We start from the raw sequence: 17,401 nt of genomic DNA on the forward strand, positions 1-17,401 counted from the left end.
CTAAGATCTATTTTCAATTATATTTATACACATATGGTTAACTCTATACTAAGTAAAAAGTTCAACAAATAGTATGAAAAGGAAAAATTGTTCCTCAACAGTGGAGACAAGAGCTGTTCAAAGTCATCGCATCTCAAAGTGTCAATTTTACTTCTACAGATTACCTTTTCAGTATTCTACTAGCTACCATGGATCAGGGAGAACATATGGTATTTGTCCTTTGGAGACTGGCTTATTTCATTAAGTATGATGTCTTCCAGTTTCATCCATTTGGTTGCAAATGACAGGATTTCATTTTTTTATGGTCAAGTATGTGGACAATCCTAGAGAGTTCAATGCACTGGTGAGAAGAATGTGTATTCTGCAACTATAGGATGAAAAGTTCTATAGGTATCCATTAATTCCATTTGGTCTAGACTATCTATTAACTGTTGTTGTTTCCTTGCTGATTTTCTGCCTGGTTGATCTGTCCATTGCTGAAAGCAGGGTGTTGAAGTCCCCCATTACTATTGTATTGGAGTCTGTCTCCCTTCAGGTCCATTAACATTTCTTTTAAATAGCCAGATGCCCTGTAATTAGGTGCATATATATCTGTTATAGTCACATCTTCCTTTTGAATTGATCCCTCAACCATCATATGGTGCCCTTCTTTGTTTCTTTTAACAGTTTTTGTGTTAAAGTCTATTTTGTCTGATATTAAGATGGGTACACCACCTCTTTTTTGGTTTCTGTTACCATGGAACATCTTTTTCCATCCTTTCACTTTCAGTCTGTGTGTATCTTTGTTGGTGAGATGTATTTCTTGTAGGCAGCAAATAGATGGGTTTTGTTTTTAATCCATTCAGCCAGTCTGTGTCTTTTAACTGGAGAGTTGAGGCCATTTACATTCAAGGTGACTATTGATAAGTAATGACTCAGCCCTGCCATTTTTCCATAAATATTAGCAAGTACACTGTCCCTCACAGGGTTCCAGGCCAAATTCACACTTTATCACCAGTGGCTTGGGCTGCTGTAGTCTGGTCTCACTTTACTCTCAAAAGCTGATGCTGAGGCTCTCTGCTGGGGTCCTGAATTGTACACATCCATACCCTCCACATAGATCTATAATTTCCCTCTAATTTGTGTGGAGTTCCCTCTGCAGTTTTCTCCCTAACTTTCCCCTGAGATTGGACTTTCTTCACTATTTTTTTTACTGTTTTCCCTTAGACTAGAGCAGTAAGCTCCCTACCTATACTATCATCTTGGAATCCTCTACAGTGTCTCTCAAATAATTTTTTAAAAAATTTCCCAAGAGTTCCCACATGGCTTGGAGTCCAGAGGTGCCTGAAATTCCAACAGTAAAAACAGGCTGTTGCAATGATCAGGGGAAATGTGATGGACTCAACTAGCAATGGGAGGAGAGTAGAAAATGTTAAGCATAGGGGCCAGTGGTGTGGTATAGCAGGTTAAGCTGCCATCTGCAGTGCTATCATCCCACATGGGTGCTGGTTCAAGTCCCAGCTATTCCACTTCTGATCCAGCTCTCTGCTAATAGCCTGGGAAAGTAATGGAAGATGGCCCAAGTGCTTGGGCCCATGCACCCACATGGGAGACCTAGAAGAAGCTTCTGGCTCCTGGCTTCGGCCTGGTCCAACCCCTGGACAATGTGGCCATTTGGGAAATGAACCAGCAGGTGGAATATTCTCTCTCTCTTTTTTTTCTCTCTCTAATCTCCCCCACCTCCATAACTCTGGCTTTCAAATAAATTTTTAAAAATCCTTAAGAAAAAGAGAGGGAGAAAGTTGGGCAGAATGAACAACTTCACTGGAGGAAACTACAGAGTCTGGGCTGCAGGAGGTACAGGCATTTGATGAGTCAAGGTTTCAGACAAGTAACTGGGTGGATGGCCATTGCATTTACTGATAAGGAATCCTGGAGGAGAAGCAAGTTCCAGGGAGAGACAATCAGTCCAGTCTGGAACATACTCAGTGCGAAACACCTGTGAGTCAACCACGTAAAGGCCTTGAGTCAAACTGGTCTGAGACTTGAAACAGAAACCTGGACTCAAGTTACAAGCTGAGAATTGTCAGAGGAGAGACAATAATAGGAGCCACCAGAGCAGATGAAATCACCCACCATAAGCACGTGCTGGGGATGTACCTTCTCTTGGTCAAGTGACTCATATTCCAACAGACAACCATGTATGATCAAGGTCAGAGTCTTAGCTCCACTGACATGAAAGCTCCATGGAAAATTCTTTTTGTTCATCACAGGAGGCACATCCTTTTTCCACTTTGCCCTCTGGAGATTTATCTCCCAATTCAACCCCAAACTAGAAATTCACCCAAAAGTAGACCAACCACCACTCTGTTCTAATTAAGGGGGTTTCAACAGAGTACCTCTTAAACTACTAAGAGATTTCACTTAAATTATAAAGATAAAATTAACAAGTTGGAATATACTGACATTGACATGATCCCTTTTTATATCATCAATGAGAAAACCCAGCAAGCTAATTGCAGGTTTTGTGCTTTGTCATTCTCCCAGTGATGTGAACTTTATAGTTTAGAGGACTGTGATCATAAAACTCAAGCTCTGTTGGGTCTGTGCCACATGTAAATAAGTACACAGTCTATAGGGTTCTTGAAACATGACCTGCATTTAGAATATATTTGTGTAGCTAAAACATTACTGCAGCCAACAGCTAAGAATTCTGTTTGTAAGTTTGCTTGATACTTGAAAACATTACCAATTAATCTGATGAGACAGACATTTCCAAGACTTGACCTTTCTCCGGTTGTCTTTTACCCTTCTTCCCTTCGCTCCTCTGTCTTCCACTATTACTTTCCTCTCCGCTCTGTCCTTCTTTTCACTCCCTTTATCCTCTCACCCTTCTTCCTTCCCCCCTCCTCCATTTTTCCTTCTTTCCTCAGTTTCTACCTTAAATCTTTTAGGGACTGAGACAGGACATCCATGTAGTCAAGTGACTACATGTCACCTACCTACCAGTGTCAAGTTGCTTTCCTATGCAAAGGACTTTGACAGAACCACAGCATCAGAATCAGAAGTGGAAGACCCCTCACAGATTACCTTATCCAGCTCACACATTCTACAAATCTAGATGGGAAAAGTTCTACTGCATGGATGTTCTTGTGAATCATCTCAAGGCTTATTTGGCCATCATTCAGATTTCACACCATAATGGCAGACATTCTTTCGTATTCTTTTATTAAGTCATCAAGTCTAGAACTGTACCGCCCAACATCCTTGGCCACTGGTACATGCAGCAACTGAGTCCTTGAATAAGAATGAGTCTGAATTGAGATGTGCTGTAAGTGTAAAATACACAATGGATTTTGAAAATATATGAAAAATGTAAAATATATCATTAATAATTTTCTATTGGTTACATGGTAAATGGAAATGTTTTCGGATATATTGGGTTAAACAAAATATGCTGCTGAAAATTGTGTTAGCTGTTTTTGTTTACTTTTTTAATGTGACCATTAGAAAATTTTAAGATTTTATTTATTTATTTGAGAGGCAGAGTTACAGACAGAGAGGGAGGGACAGAAAAGTCTTCCATCTGCTGGTTCACTCCCCAAACGGCCCCACTGGCCAGAGCTGGGCCAATCTGAAGCCAGCAGCCAGGAGCCTCCTCCAGACCTCCCATGTAGACACAGGGGCCCAAGCACCCAGGCCACCCTCCATCGCCTATCCAGGCCACAAGCAGAAAGCTGGATCAGAAGAGGAGCAGCAGGGACATGAACCGGCTTTTATAAGAGATGCTGGCACTAGAGGCGGAGGCTTAGCCTGTTAAGCCACAGCGCCACCTCCAGAAAATTTTATTTTAACTACAGGGCTCACATTTTTGAGTTATGTTATCTTTTTAAGCAGATCTTTTGCAGAGTAATACTGCCTATCTCATACAAAATTTTTTTTCTGGCTAGCTAACATTTGAGGCCTTCCTAAGTTCCTAAGCTCATCCCAACATTGACAGGTAAAGAAATTCATTCAAGTGCCCAAGAAGAATATGGATCACAAGTCCTAGAGAATACTGGAATGCACTCATCATAGATCAATCATACCAAAAGTATTCATGGTCTGTTCAAGGCCACATGGCCTAATAATATAGAGGTGACATGAAGGCCAAGAATTGTTCTTGCTCATTGATCATTTATCACAGGAAATTCAGTTAACAAAATCATGAAATGGTTTTCAATGGCAGCAAAACTGATTTCAATTGAATTCAATGAACCTTTGAATGCCTGCTGAACTCCAGTCATTTTGCCAGGCAATAAAGATAGGAGTGCTTCAGTTTTATAACTTAAAGGTTGGGAAATTTTTCTTGAGTTCTAAATGAAAAACAAAACTGTTTCCATCACATTTCCCATATTCATAAGTTAAATGTGACTCAAACCACGTGGATAGAGATGCATACAATCATACTCTTTTCTTCAATGGGCTAGATTTTGACATCTATTGATATCATCATATGGTCATGTGGTTTATAATGCTCACTTGTTACTAAAGATCAAATATTAGTTTTCAATCATAAACAACTCTTACAAATACCCTGGGTGAGTATATAGTAATCACAGAATATTCTGCAACCTTTTCAGAAGCAACATAAAAAAAAACTTTGATTCCTCCTTCAAAAAGTGAACTACAGAGGAAAAAGAATAAAGAGAGGAGGCAACCAGAAATCACCTGCTGCATAGTTCCCCTAAAACCTTCTTTGTGCAGTTTTATCATTAGTTTTTAGTTGAATTCCAAAGACAGTGGGGGAAAAAACTGGATAGCTTATTAGGAGTATAGGCCCTCAAGCCAGGTTGCCTCAGTTCATGCCCTACCCATACAAATTAATGACCACACAGAGTTAGACAAGTTAGCCCTTTTCTATCCTTATCTGTGAAATGGAGATGATACTAACCACACTTACCTTTATGGTCTCATTACCAGGCACATTTGAAGCTCTTAAATCAGCACCTGGCCTATACTGGCAGGTTCCTAGTAAATTTAACTGTAGTTTAAATCAGCTTTTGTGATATAAAACATGCTGGCTCCAAAATTGGAGTTTTCCCATGATTTTTCAATTTTCTACAAACAAGACCAGTTCAAATACAAGAATAGTTCACCCTTTCATTACTCATATGCTCATGTTCAAATGCCAAGTATGAAAGCACATCCCTTCAATTGCACTTGCATTGACCATCCCTAACTGCCTTGCAATGGCTTCATCAGAATAGATAAAAGTTCCTTGTGATGGTTGCTTAAGTGTAGCTTCATGTTTTGCTTCCAAAGTAGAAAAATTAACATTAAACAACTTGACTTTTCCAATTATTTCATTTGATAACAATCCATAATAAACAATTGATCTTAAAAATAAATAAATCACTTTTTGTTCAAACAATATCATTCCCATGACCTTTTAATTTGTTATAAAACTAAATTTTATATTAGAAAAAAACAAATTCAAAATAGCAATAGAAATATCTGACAAAATTATATTATCTCACTCTGCACTAAGATCCTAAAATATTTGTTTGCATAATCCTTTTACTAGTCAATGCAGAAACTCAGAATTAAATTGCTTTCCAGTTGCACAATAATAATGATTTACAATCTCTGTGCCTTTATGGCCTATTCTCTTTTGTCTTTTTTCATCCCTTCTACATATTGTTTTATTTAACTCCACTAATTATAACAACACAAAAGCTGCAAGTAGCTTATAAAATTTGGGTTACAGGAGCCGGCATTTGGCACGCTGGTAAAGATTAGCATGTCTGGGGTCAAGTCCCAGCTCTGCTTCCAATTCCAGCTTCCTGCTAATGCACATCCTGGGAGGCAGCAGGCGCTGTTTACTGATGTGAAGAAGAATGAAAGAGATTTTTGAGATTGAACAAAGTCCAATTTGGGATATGTTAACAAGATGCTTGTAAGACCATATGTTGAAAAGCCAAGTCAGGATTTGTATACAACAGGTCTAAATCTCAGAAGAGAGGTATGAGCAGAATGACATTGGCCTATTGGAATTTAGATAGATTAGAAGCCATGAACATAGGTGAGATTATCCTAGACCAGAATGCAGGTTAAAAAAAGAGGAAAAATTGGGGCCGGCATTGTGGCACACTAGGTTAATCCTCTGCCTGCGGCGCCGATATCCCATGTGGGCACCGGTTCTAGTCCTGGTCGGGGTGCCAGATTCTGTCCCGGTTGCCCCTCTTCCAGGCCAGCTCTCTGCTGTGGCCCGGGAGGGAGTGGAGGATGGCCTAAGTTCTTGGTCCCTGCACCCGCATTGGGAGACCAGGAGGAAGTGTCTGCTCCTGGCTTCAGAATGGCATAGCTCTGGCCCTTGTGGCCATTTGGGGAGTGAACCAGTGGAGGGAAGACCTTTCTCTCTGTCTCTCTCTCTCTCTCTCATTGTCTGTGACTGTGTCAAATAAATAAATAAAATAGTTTTTAAAAAAGAGAAAGAAAAACTTATAAATAATCTTAATTCCAACATTTAGAGATTGAGTAGGAATGGCAAAAAAAAAAGTCTATTTTGACTAAGAAATAAAATAAAAGTAGGAATTATTATACCCATTTTCTGAAGGAGAAAACCAGGCATAAAATGTCTAACTAATTTGCTCTAGTTCACACAGCAAGTAAGCCAGTGAGGACATTGGAAACAAATTTCTGGATATATGCTTTCACTTAAACAAGTTCTAAAGCTTTTTTCTGAGATCTTTTCCAATTTGTATCCCTTTAAATCAATAATCTTCACATAATTATGATAGCTTTACTCGATGTTATTTTATATATCTACACTACTGCCTGTACCTAGATATCTTATGTTTATTATAATGACTGTACAGCATTTCATAGAGATAAAGCTATTAAGTTATCAACCAGTCCTGACCATGATTTAATTTTTAAAGTATTTTTGGTCTTCTGAAAATTTCAGGTGTTGCAAATTGGTTCTGATACTACGATGATGAATATTTCCCTATACATAGCTCTTTATTTCATTTTTAAATTATATTCTGAGCAGTGGTATGCTAGTAATGTTTGACAACTGCCTTCTGTGAGGTAGAGGGGAGGAGGAAGGAAAGTAGCCCTGATTCATCCCATTTGCTAACTGAAGTGGTGCATTTACTCCAACAATGGTTGACGGCAAGCTCCAATGGGCAACTGAGATTCAAATGGAAATCTAGAGTGTCCAGAAAACATTATGTTAAGGGGAATAAGCATACAGAGAAAGACAAACACTTCATGATCTGACTTCTTCATAGAATTTTAAAGAATGTTGAACTCATTTGAGGGGCCTTCAAAAAGTTCACAAAAAAGTGAAATTAAAAGATAAATTCATCTGCTGTAGAAAAATGGAAATCTATACACAGTGCATTTACAAGATGCATTTTCTTTGAACTTTTTGAAGACCCATGATGCAGGCAGAGCAGAATGATGGTTGCAGGGCAGTGGGGAGAGGTGGGATTAGAAATGTTGATAAAAGGATACAAAATTTCACTTGCATAGAAAGAATCCATTCAAAAATTTATCATACTGTGTGGTCACCATAGTTAATGATGATACACATTCATGCCCCCATAACAAAGTTTGAATCAATGACAGACCACATACACCACACTGGTCCCATAAGATTATGATGGAGTTTAAAATGTTCCTCTTGTCCATTGACCTCACAGCCAGCATAATAGTGTGGCACAATGCATTACTAATGTGTGTGCTGATCCTGGTGTGAACAAAGCTTCTGTGTTGCCAGTGGCATCAAAGCATAGCACATACAGTTATGTACAATACATAATACTTGATCATGATACTAAATGACTGAGACTGGTTTATGTATTTACTATACTCTTATATTAACATTATTTTAGAATGTGTTCCTTCTACCTATAATAAAAGTTTTCCTATAAAATAGTAACCCAGTTTATAGCAGCAGCAGCCTCATATAGCTCATGTTTACTACATTTCTTCATTGCATAATATTTTTTCATGCTTTATTTCATCTCATTTGTTTTGTTCATCATGGCCCTAGAAGCAGTAGACCATATTGTGTACAATGTATACTATACGGCCTAGGTGTGTAATAGGCTCTTCCATACTGATTTGGGTAAGTTAGACTATGTTCATATGATGGCAAAATTGCCTCTATTTTTCAGAATGTAAAATGCCTTGTTATGTGACTCATGACTCTCTTGCACACTTTGCAAGTTTTAATGGAATAGATTTTAAGAGTTTTCACCACAAAAAATGATAATTATGTGAAGGGAGGAGTCTGTTAATTAGTTTGATTTAGCCTCTCCACTATACACAAGAGATGTGTATGTATCATGTATATGCCATGCACATATATGATATGTACACATATGTCACATTGTACTTTACACACATATGAATATTCATCAAAGAAATAAATAAGAATCAAGGCAAGAGCAATATTGTTCACATAGCAAAATTTAAGCAGCATTTAAGCAGCAGCAGCACCCTGACAAGATTAACATGAGCCCCAAAATTTTTATACCCTTTGACACTTTAGCCTTAGGATAAGTGTCTTCCTAAAGAGGAAGGGGGGGTTGGTGCTGACGTAGTGGGTAGAGCCACTGCTTGCAGTGCCAGCATCCCATATGGGTGCCAATTTGATACCCTGCTGATCCGCTTCTTTCTTTCTTTCTTTCTTTTTTTTTTTTTTTTTTTGACAGGCAGAGTGGACAGTGAGAGAGAGAGACAGAGAGAAAGGTCTTCCTTTGCCATCGGTTCACCCTCCAATGGCCGCCACAGCTGGCGCGCTGCGGCCGGCGCACCTCGCTGATCCGAAGGCAGGAGCCAAGTGCTTATACTGGTCTCCCATGTGGGTGCAGCGCCCAAGCACTTGGGCCATCCTCCACTGCACTCCTGGGCCACAGCAGAAAGCTGGCCTGGAAGAGGGGCAACCAGGACAGAATCCGGCACCCCAACCAGGACTAGAACCCGGTGTGCCAGCGCCGCTAGTCGGAGGATTAGCCTATTGAGGCACGGCACCGGCCCTGATCCATTTCTGATCCAGTTCTCTGCTATGATCTGGGAAAGCAGAAGATGGCCCAAGTCCTTGAGCCCCTGCACCCACGTGGGAGACCCAGAAGAAGCTCCTGGCTCCTAGCTTCTGGTTGGCTCAGCTCCTGCCATTGTGGCCATCTGGGGAGTGAACCAGCAGATGGAGGACTTCTCTCTCCCCCTGCCTCTGCCCCTGCCTCTCTGAAACTCTGCCTTTCAAATAAATAAATAAATAATCTTAAAAAATAAAAAGAGGAAGGAGAACTTTAATTATGGAGCATCTTTTAAAATTCTTAACTCCTATAAAGTTTATTAACAAGTTATGCTTGTTTATTCTACATTCAATGGAGTTGCAATATTAGTTTATCTTTCTCCTTGTTAGCCTAGCTATGTTGACGGACTCCTTTGGAGAGCTTCATAACACTCTTATAATGCAGGTACTCATTATTACCCTTGTTTTACTAACAGGGAAACTGAGGCACAGAGCTCTTAGAACTTGCTCAATGTTTCACTGAATTGACACTATATCAAGTTTAAAAGTTTACATTCCATACTTTTAGAGTAGAATTTACTTCTTCTGGGGTTCAGAATCATGTCCTATCTACCACAAAAAGCAATCAATGGGATGCCATGGAATTTTTGTTAATATCATTGCATTTTATCAGTAGGGATATGTTTTCATCAGAAATTCTAACTTCAGAATCAAAAATAGGTAGTGTTAGGAAAAGAATTACAGATTGGTGACTCCTCACATGGGGCACCAAAAGTATTAGGAAAAGAGGCACAGAATAGAGAGGAGGCAGTGTACGAATTTACAGCCAGACCGAATTCATTCAGAGAAAATAAATTTGTAGAGATGGGTGGCCAACTGCCCTCGTGCACACTGATGGAACACGTGGCAGGAAGCCCTGACCCTAGGGGCCGGGCCTTTTTTATATTTTAGGAGGGCTGGGGATGGGGGTGGGGGAGGGGGCAGCAGGCAGAAGGGAATTCCTGGAACTGGTCTTTCAGATGTTCAGAGCAACTGGTCTTTCAGGTGGCTGTAAGGCGTGGGGTATGAAGGCGATAGGGTGTGAGACCCAGTTGAGTTTCAAGGGCAAGGAATACATTCCGGTGTTTATCTATTTTGGGCAATGAGGGAGAAGGGCTGAGGCTTACGTCATTATTCCATCAGGTAGACATAAAAAATGCAAATTTCTGAAACTTTTATCACACTGAGGGAGCTTATCAGTCTAATAAAGGCCCATAAACTGACACTGGCCAGAGAGCCGGTTTTAGTGGATTTGGTTCCCAATAAGGACACCTTTTTCCTGCTAACTCTCTACTGTTTGTCCTTTAACACGTAACCTTCCTTGTAAAGCACAAGGAACATATTGTAGTTACTATGCTTTGGAAATTCATTAAATAGTTCATGTTCTTCAAGAAAACAAAATTTATTAATAAAAGAATTCCTGAACTGAATACATGGAAAATGGAAAAATAGTTTAGGGTCTTATGAGATCGAAATTTTCAAGTCTATGGAAGAGTTTGTGTTTTACAAAGATTTATTTATTTATTTTGAAAGAGTTACACAAGCAGAGGGAGAGAAAGAGAGGGAGAAATCTTCCATCCGCTGGTTCACTCCCCAGATGACCCTAGCCAAAGCCGGGCACTTCATCCAGGTCTCCCATGTGAATGGCAGGGCCTCCAGCAGTTGATCTGTCTTCCACTGCTTTTTTCCAGGCCATTAGCAGGGAACTAGAACGGGAGTGGAACAGCTGAGACTCAATCCTGCACCCACATGGGATGCTGGTGTCCCTGGTGGCGGCTTCACTTGCTATGCCACAACACTGGCCCCAGAAGTTTCTTTAAAGGGTTGAATTAAACACTTTAAACCATGTGCCTCGGGAAAGAAGCCCCAGTTATTGATTTATATTCCCGGGGAACCCTACCTAGTTGGGTTTTGTCTTCATTAACTTGCCTCTCAGTCAGATCTTAAGCAGTTGAAATATTCATACAGGTGGTACTAATTATTATTATAACAATATGTCCTGGTTCTTCAACCAGAATAGTCTCCCAAATCTAACTGTCCAGCTTCCCTCCTCCCCTGCTCCCTGCATGCATTCTGCACAAAGCCAGCCCCGGTCCTTTCTTTCAAGGGGCCTGGGCCACAGCCACAGCCACAGAGGCAGCCACACCTGCGGGCTAACACTGAACCACAGGAGGCGTGGCTTAGGTCACCCAGAATTTCAACCCAGCCTTGTTCACCCAGCCTCACTACAAAACAGATGAGAACTAATGCACACACATACCCATGTGCTGTTTTGTTTTGTTTTACTGGGACAAACCAACGACCTCCGCACTGCAATGTTCTTATAATCAAAACCACAGACCCTCCGGGCAAATACAGGCAAACTGAGCTGACTAGCTTCTTACACTGTAATAAAACAAATAGTATTTTCCCAGCATGTTGCTTCACAAAGAAAAAAAGAAAAAGAAATTAAGACTCTTCCACCTAGGCCGGCGCCATGGCTTAACAGGCTAATCCTCCACCTTGCGGCGCTGGCACACCGGGTTCTAATCCTGGTTGGGGCGCTGGATTCTATCCCAGTTGCCCCTCTTCCAGGCCAGCTCTCTGCTATGGCCCAGGAAGGCAGTGGAGGATGGCCCAAGTGCTTGAACCCTGCACCCCATGGGAGACCAGGAGAAGCACCTGGCTCCTGGCTTCGGATCAGCACGATGCGCAGGCCGCAGCGGCCATTGGAGGGTGAACCCACCGCAAAGGAAGACCTTTGACTCTCTCTCTCTCACTATCCACTCTGCCTGTCCAAAAAAAAAAAAAAAAAAAAAAAAAAAAGACTCTTCCACCTAGCCCAAGGCAGAGTTACTTTGCGGACTTAAACAGATTTTGATGAACTAGTTTGTTAAACTTTATTAAACAACTTATTTAACAATTTGTTAAACAGCCAGAGCTGGGTAAAAACACCTCACTGTGAAGAATTCTGTATTATAATAAGACCATTCTAGATAGGAAAACATCACACAAATATATAAACAGCTATCACTAATTGTATGTCATTTATACTTTATTGATTCACTCAGGGGGGCATATCTAAATGCAAATTGGGTAACTATGAATGCGTAACCATACTTGCAGTTCCTCTGAAACCAAACATTTCCTGGCTACTTTATTTAACTGACTCAGCACGTACTGTGACCTAACTAACACAGAGAGTTATAATTCAATTGTGCTTCTTCAATATGTAAACCAAACTATTTTGAGTGTGTCCTTGGCTTTGGGAAAGTAGGTGGACAAGGATGCCCATATGGTAAGGTTCCAGAAACTCAGATAACATTGACCCACCCTTTTTCCAGATGTCAGCCATGTAAAGACACAGCAGACCTGGGCAGCATAGAAATCAACTTTCCTGGGTGCCACGCAGAGCCACACTGACCGCTACGCTGTACAACAGAACCACCAACAATGATGTCTCAAATCCAGCGGGCGGGATAGCTGAGCTAGGGTGAGGCGTGTGAGTTGCCAAGGATGGGACATGTAAAGAGGCACTCCCTGGCAGGACCCTGCTCCCCGCTGCACCCCAGGGGCCTCACTCACCTCCTCGGCAGCCTCTGTCCTGCACAAGAGCTTCAGGATCCAAAGGCGCCTGATCTCCACGCCCTGAGCAAAGGAAGAACAGCCTAGTTCATTGTATGCCAGGCTGCAGGTGAGCCTGTGCGAGCCAGGCAGGCGCACACAGGACACTAGCCAACCCTGGTGTGTGACTTCAAGCACTACAGGCTTTACAGCAGCTGACGGGTGGAATATAAGCGCATGGGAAAACCTGAACAAAAGACCAAGCTTGAAGGCACCTTGCAAAAAGCCTTCACAGCTTCCTATACTGATTACACTCACTGGGTTCAGTATTGCATCATCTCCAGCGGCCCCTGTGAGCAAACAGAAGCCTACAGAGCCAGATCCACGTTCAAATGGGGGCAACCGAGCGGGCACCCCCGTGCGGACGTGACGGTGAGTCACAGAGTCGATTCAAACATTAACCCGAGCTCCTGCTCTGCCTGCGGGATCCTGCGGTCCACGGTGGGGGTACAAGGACGACTAACGCACTGGGCACTCAGGTATGCAGGCCGCCTCACCGCTACCTCTGAACCCTGGTGTAGGATGGCATCACACTAGCCAGGGAGGTGCACCGCTAGCTAGGGTTTGAGAAGGAAGCCAGGAGGTGGGTTAAAGGAGCAAACGCCAAATCTTAGTGCTTCGTTTACAGTTGGCAGTAAAGGTCTCTTCGAAATAGATGTCTTGTGAAGCCTTCAAAGCTGAATGTGGCCAGCGCCGTGGCTTAACAGGCTAATCCTCTGCCTTGCGGCGCCGGCACACTGGGTTCTAGTCCCGGTTGGGGCGCCGGATTCTATCCCGGTTGCCCCTCTTCCAGGCCAGCTCTCTGCCGTGGCCCGGGAAGGCAGTGGAGGATGGCCCAAGTCCTTGGGCCCTGCACCCGCATGGGAGACCAGGAAAAGCACCTGGCTCCTGGCTTCGGATCAGCGAGATGCGCTGGCCGCAGCGGCCATTGGAGGGTGAACCAATGGCAAAAAGGAAGACCTTTGTCTCTGTCTCTCTCTCTCTCACTATCCACTCTGCCTGTCAAAAAAAAAAAAAAATGCTGAATGTACTTGGCCAAAATTCTAACATATTTCATAGTTTCTAGTCAGAGCTTGATATTATAAAGCAGGGCAGATAAAAGGAGCTTTATTCAAAACTTCCACTTGTTCTACTCTCTTTTTTAAATTACTACGTTTTTGTTTGGAAGTGGGTATTTGGTGTAGTGATTGGGACACCCGCATCCCACCCTGGAGTGACCGGCTGAGAGTCCTACCTCTGCTTCTGTCACCAGAGGGAAGGCCGTGGAAGCCATGGGGTTCTTGTCTTCACGTGAGAAATAATTCAGGCACGAGACAGAGAGCTGGACTGGAAGAGGAGCAACCAGAACTGGAACCCGGCGCCCGTATGGGATGCCGGTGCTGCAGGCGGAGGATTAACCAAGGGAGCCATGGCGCTGGCCCCTGGACTCCCTAGGTTGTTAAGGGAGTCTGTTTACCCACCTCCCCCCTCTCCTCCAGGACAAAGGATGGAGAGTCCAAGCTGGAAGGGTTTGTTGGGTGAAAATTAACAGATTCTTCCCCAGATTTTCTGGCACACGGCAGAGCAGAGAGGCTTCCCTTAGGGCCTCTGTGAAGGTTTGATTGCCCCTTGTTATCAGGTAACCCATTTGGTCCTGAGGAGAGAATTCTCCTGGGAGGTTGTGGGGGAGGGGAGGGCTGGGACCACCTGGGAGGTCATCAGGGTCTGAGCAGGACTCTGAAGTGCAAGATGCTGGGCTTCTGGAGCTTCCATAGTAGGTGCTGGTCTTCAGGCCCTTCTCACACACACAGAGGCTCAATTTCTGACTTCCTATCTAACACTTCCAATTCAGCTTCCTGCTCGTGCACACCCTGGGAGGGAGCAAGTGATGGCTTGAATACTTGGGGCCCTGCCAACCATGTGGGAGACCCAGATTGAGCTCCTGGATCCCTGCTTTGGCTGTTGTGGGCATTTGGGGGAGGTGTGAATCAATGTCTGGGAGATCTCTCTCCATCTCTCTCTGTTTCTCTGCCTTCCAAATAAAAAAAAAATTTTTTTTTTTTTTTGGACAGGCAGAGTGGACAGTGAGAGAGAGAGACAGAGAGAAAGGTCTTCCTTTTGCCGTTGGTTCACCCTCCAATGGCCGCCGCGGTAGTGAAATTTGTATTCACATTTTTTGTATTATTTGAAAGACAAGCAGACAGAAACAGACAAAGCTGCCACCTACTGGTTCACTTCCCAAATGGACTGGGCTGGACTGGACTGGGCTGAAGCCAGGAGCCAGGTTCTCCCTATGGGTAGCTAGAACCCGGTTACTTGAGTCATCACCATCACCACTACCCCCAAGGGTCTGCATTAACAGTAAGCTGAAACCAGGAAGAAGGAGCTAGAGCACTCGGACCAGGACTTAGCATCCAATCGCTAAGCTAACCGCCTGCGCCATGCTCTGTTTTTCATTGTGCTCTTTCATGCTCTGGAACAAACTGACACTTCACTCTGGAACCCTCTATTTCCTTGCAAACAAGGCTCATTCCGCTACCTTGCAGTGCCTGTTATTCTTGCCCCTTGCATGGTCTCAACAAACTATATAAAATATAACTTCTAACCAATTTAATAGTTTCTATTTCATAGATGAATTGGAAGTAGCCAATTGAGCATTGTCATGGGCAAGGGTTTTGTCAGAGTAATAAAGCTCATAAATATACACATTCTTTTATACCTTTTGAAAATGACAAAAATGAACACAAGACCAAAAGAATACCCAGAGGCCGGTGCTGTGGCATTGTGGGTTAAGCGGCCACCTGCAGTGCCGGCGTCCCATATGGGCACTGGTTTTTGTCCCGGCTGCTCTGAAGTAGGCAGGCATAGAGGTTAAAATTAATTAGGTTTGTGAGTTGGAAGACCACGCCTTCGTCACGCCCCTGTGTGACCTCATGCCCTACTTAGTACCTTCACCACACCCCTGTGTGACCTCATCCACCTACCTGGCCTCACCTGGGGCCCCACCAGCCAATCAGGTTAATTAACCACTCCCTTTTGGAAGTGGGTTAAAGGCCTGGGACATGGTGTGTCCGGCCCTTCTCTTCTTCCCTGGCCTCTTGCCAGGAGGGAGCTGGCTGTAGCCCTGCGCCCCCAGGGCACGTGGCCTTCGGGCCACCTGCCCTGGGCTTCCTGGCCTAGATGCTCCTCCACAGTGGCTGGTTCCTGGTGCTCAGTATGAACCCATACTTACCTCTCTCTCTTAAATAAAGCTCTCACTCTCCTATGCACCATTCACACTAAATAAAAGCTTAAAATGTACCATGCTGCCTCGTTTATCTGTGCCGGTATTTAGAATTCTCTAAATATTAGGCAAGAACCCTCTTGGGCTTATTAATATTGGGGATTTATTAATAAGCATATGGTGAAATTGTATGCACCCCAAATTCCGGTAGTACATGTGGCACCCCAGATAGCACTTCCGGGGAACTTTAAAGGGCCACATTTTTCTGTAGATTTTAGGGGGTCATCTCCGATTTCAGCTCTACTTCCAATCTAGCTCTCTGCTATGGCCTGGAAGACAGTAGAAGATGGCCCAAGTCCTTGGGCCCCTGCACCCACATGGGCGACCTAGAAGAAGCTCCTGGCTCCTGGCTTCAGATCGGCACAGCTGTGTCTGTCGCAATCATGTCATGTGAGGATTGAACCAGCGGGTGGAAGACCTCTCTCTCGCTCTCTCTCATTCTCTCCCCCTCCTGCCTCTCTGTAATTCTGCCTTTCAAATAAATAAAATCTTTATAAAAAAAATACCCATTCTATAGCAAATAAAAACAGGGACCTGCGCCATGGCTCACTTGGTTAATCCTCTGCCTCGCAGCGCCAGCATCCCATATGGGCACCGGATTCTGTCCCGGTTGCCCCTCTTCCAGGTCAGCTCTCTGCTATGGCCCGGGGAAGGCAGTGGAGGATGGCCCAAGTGCTCGGGCCCTGCACCTGCATGGGAGACTGTCTTCGGATCAGTGCAGCGCCAGCCATGGTGGCCATTTGGGGAGTGAACCAAAGGAAGAAGGACCTTTCTCTCTGTCTCTCTCTCTCTCACTGTCTATAATTCTGTCAAAAATTTTTTTAAAAAAAGAAGCCTGTTCTAAATTATAGATAGACAGATACATGGAGAAGTAATCACTTCCATTTTCATAATCTCAATCTCAGGTCGAAAGTAAACAGAGAAACATAAAAATTTACCAGTCCAGACCTCATATAACTCTTCTTACTAGAAGACCCAATGAAAGATATACCAGGGCTTAAAAAAAACCACCAAGTACATCTATTAAGTCACACAATTTGTCTACATCTCATAAGTTCACTTGAGCATCTCCTTGAACATCGTGATTCCCAACACTGGCGTATAATTTTCAAATATGTGGTCTCATATGCAAATATAAAAGAAACACATATCAAAGTTTTATTTAACTCATTACTAAATGAGGGAACCAGTCAGATATGAAAAGCGATTCAAAGAGCATTTGAAAAGCAAGGAATTTATCAGTCAAGAAATGTTAAACAGGACCTCAGGGTTACATACATAACTGATTAATGTCTTCAGGATCAATAAATCATAACCTTGGAAGTATCTTATTGACCCAATGGAAATTATTAGCATTTTTACCAGTCAAAAATCCACACGTTAGCCTCCGCTTCTGTCCCCTGCCTGCACCAGGTTGTAAAACAGTTCAGTTCATTGAAAGTCAATCCCAGAACAGCACTGAAAGAACATCAGGTAATCTCTTGCCT

The 17,401-nt window shown here is 43.1% G+C and overlaps 1 long non-coding RNA gene across 3 annotated transcripts in view; it reads right to left on the reverse strand.

Annotated features, from left to right (window-relative positions):
* Positions 1-14,065, reverse strand: part of LOC133758024 (uncharacterized) — a 35,009-nt gene extending 20,944 nt beyond the window's left edge. For 2 of the 3 annotated variants that reach the window (XR_009865752.1, XR_009865753.1), the window contains exon 1: positions 12,614-12,891. This is a non-coding gene — a long non-coding RNA (uncharacterized LOC133758024). Of the gene's footprint in view, positions 1-12,613; positions 12,892-13,886 lie in introns of those variants that run through there. The other variant, XR_009865754.1, reaches the window with a different exon arrangement.
* Between the last annotated feature and the right edge of the window lie 3,336 nt (positions 14,066-17,401).

Source organism: Lepus europaeus, chromosome 1, assembly GCF_033115175.1.
Source record: "Lepus europaeus isolate LE1 chromosome 1, mLepTim1.pri, whole genome shotgun sequence".
Taxonomy (NCBI): domain Eukaryota; kingdom Metazoa; phylum Chordata; class Mammalia; order Lagomorpha; family Leporidae; genus Lepus; species Lepus europaeus.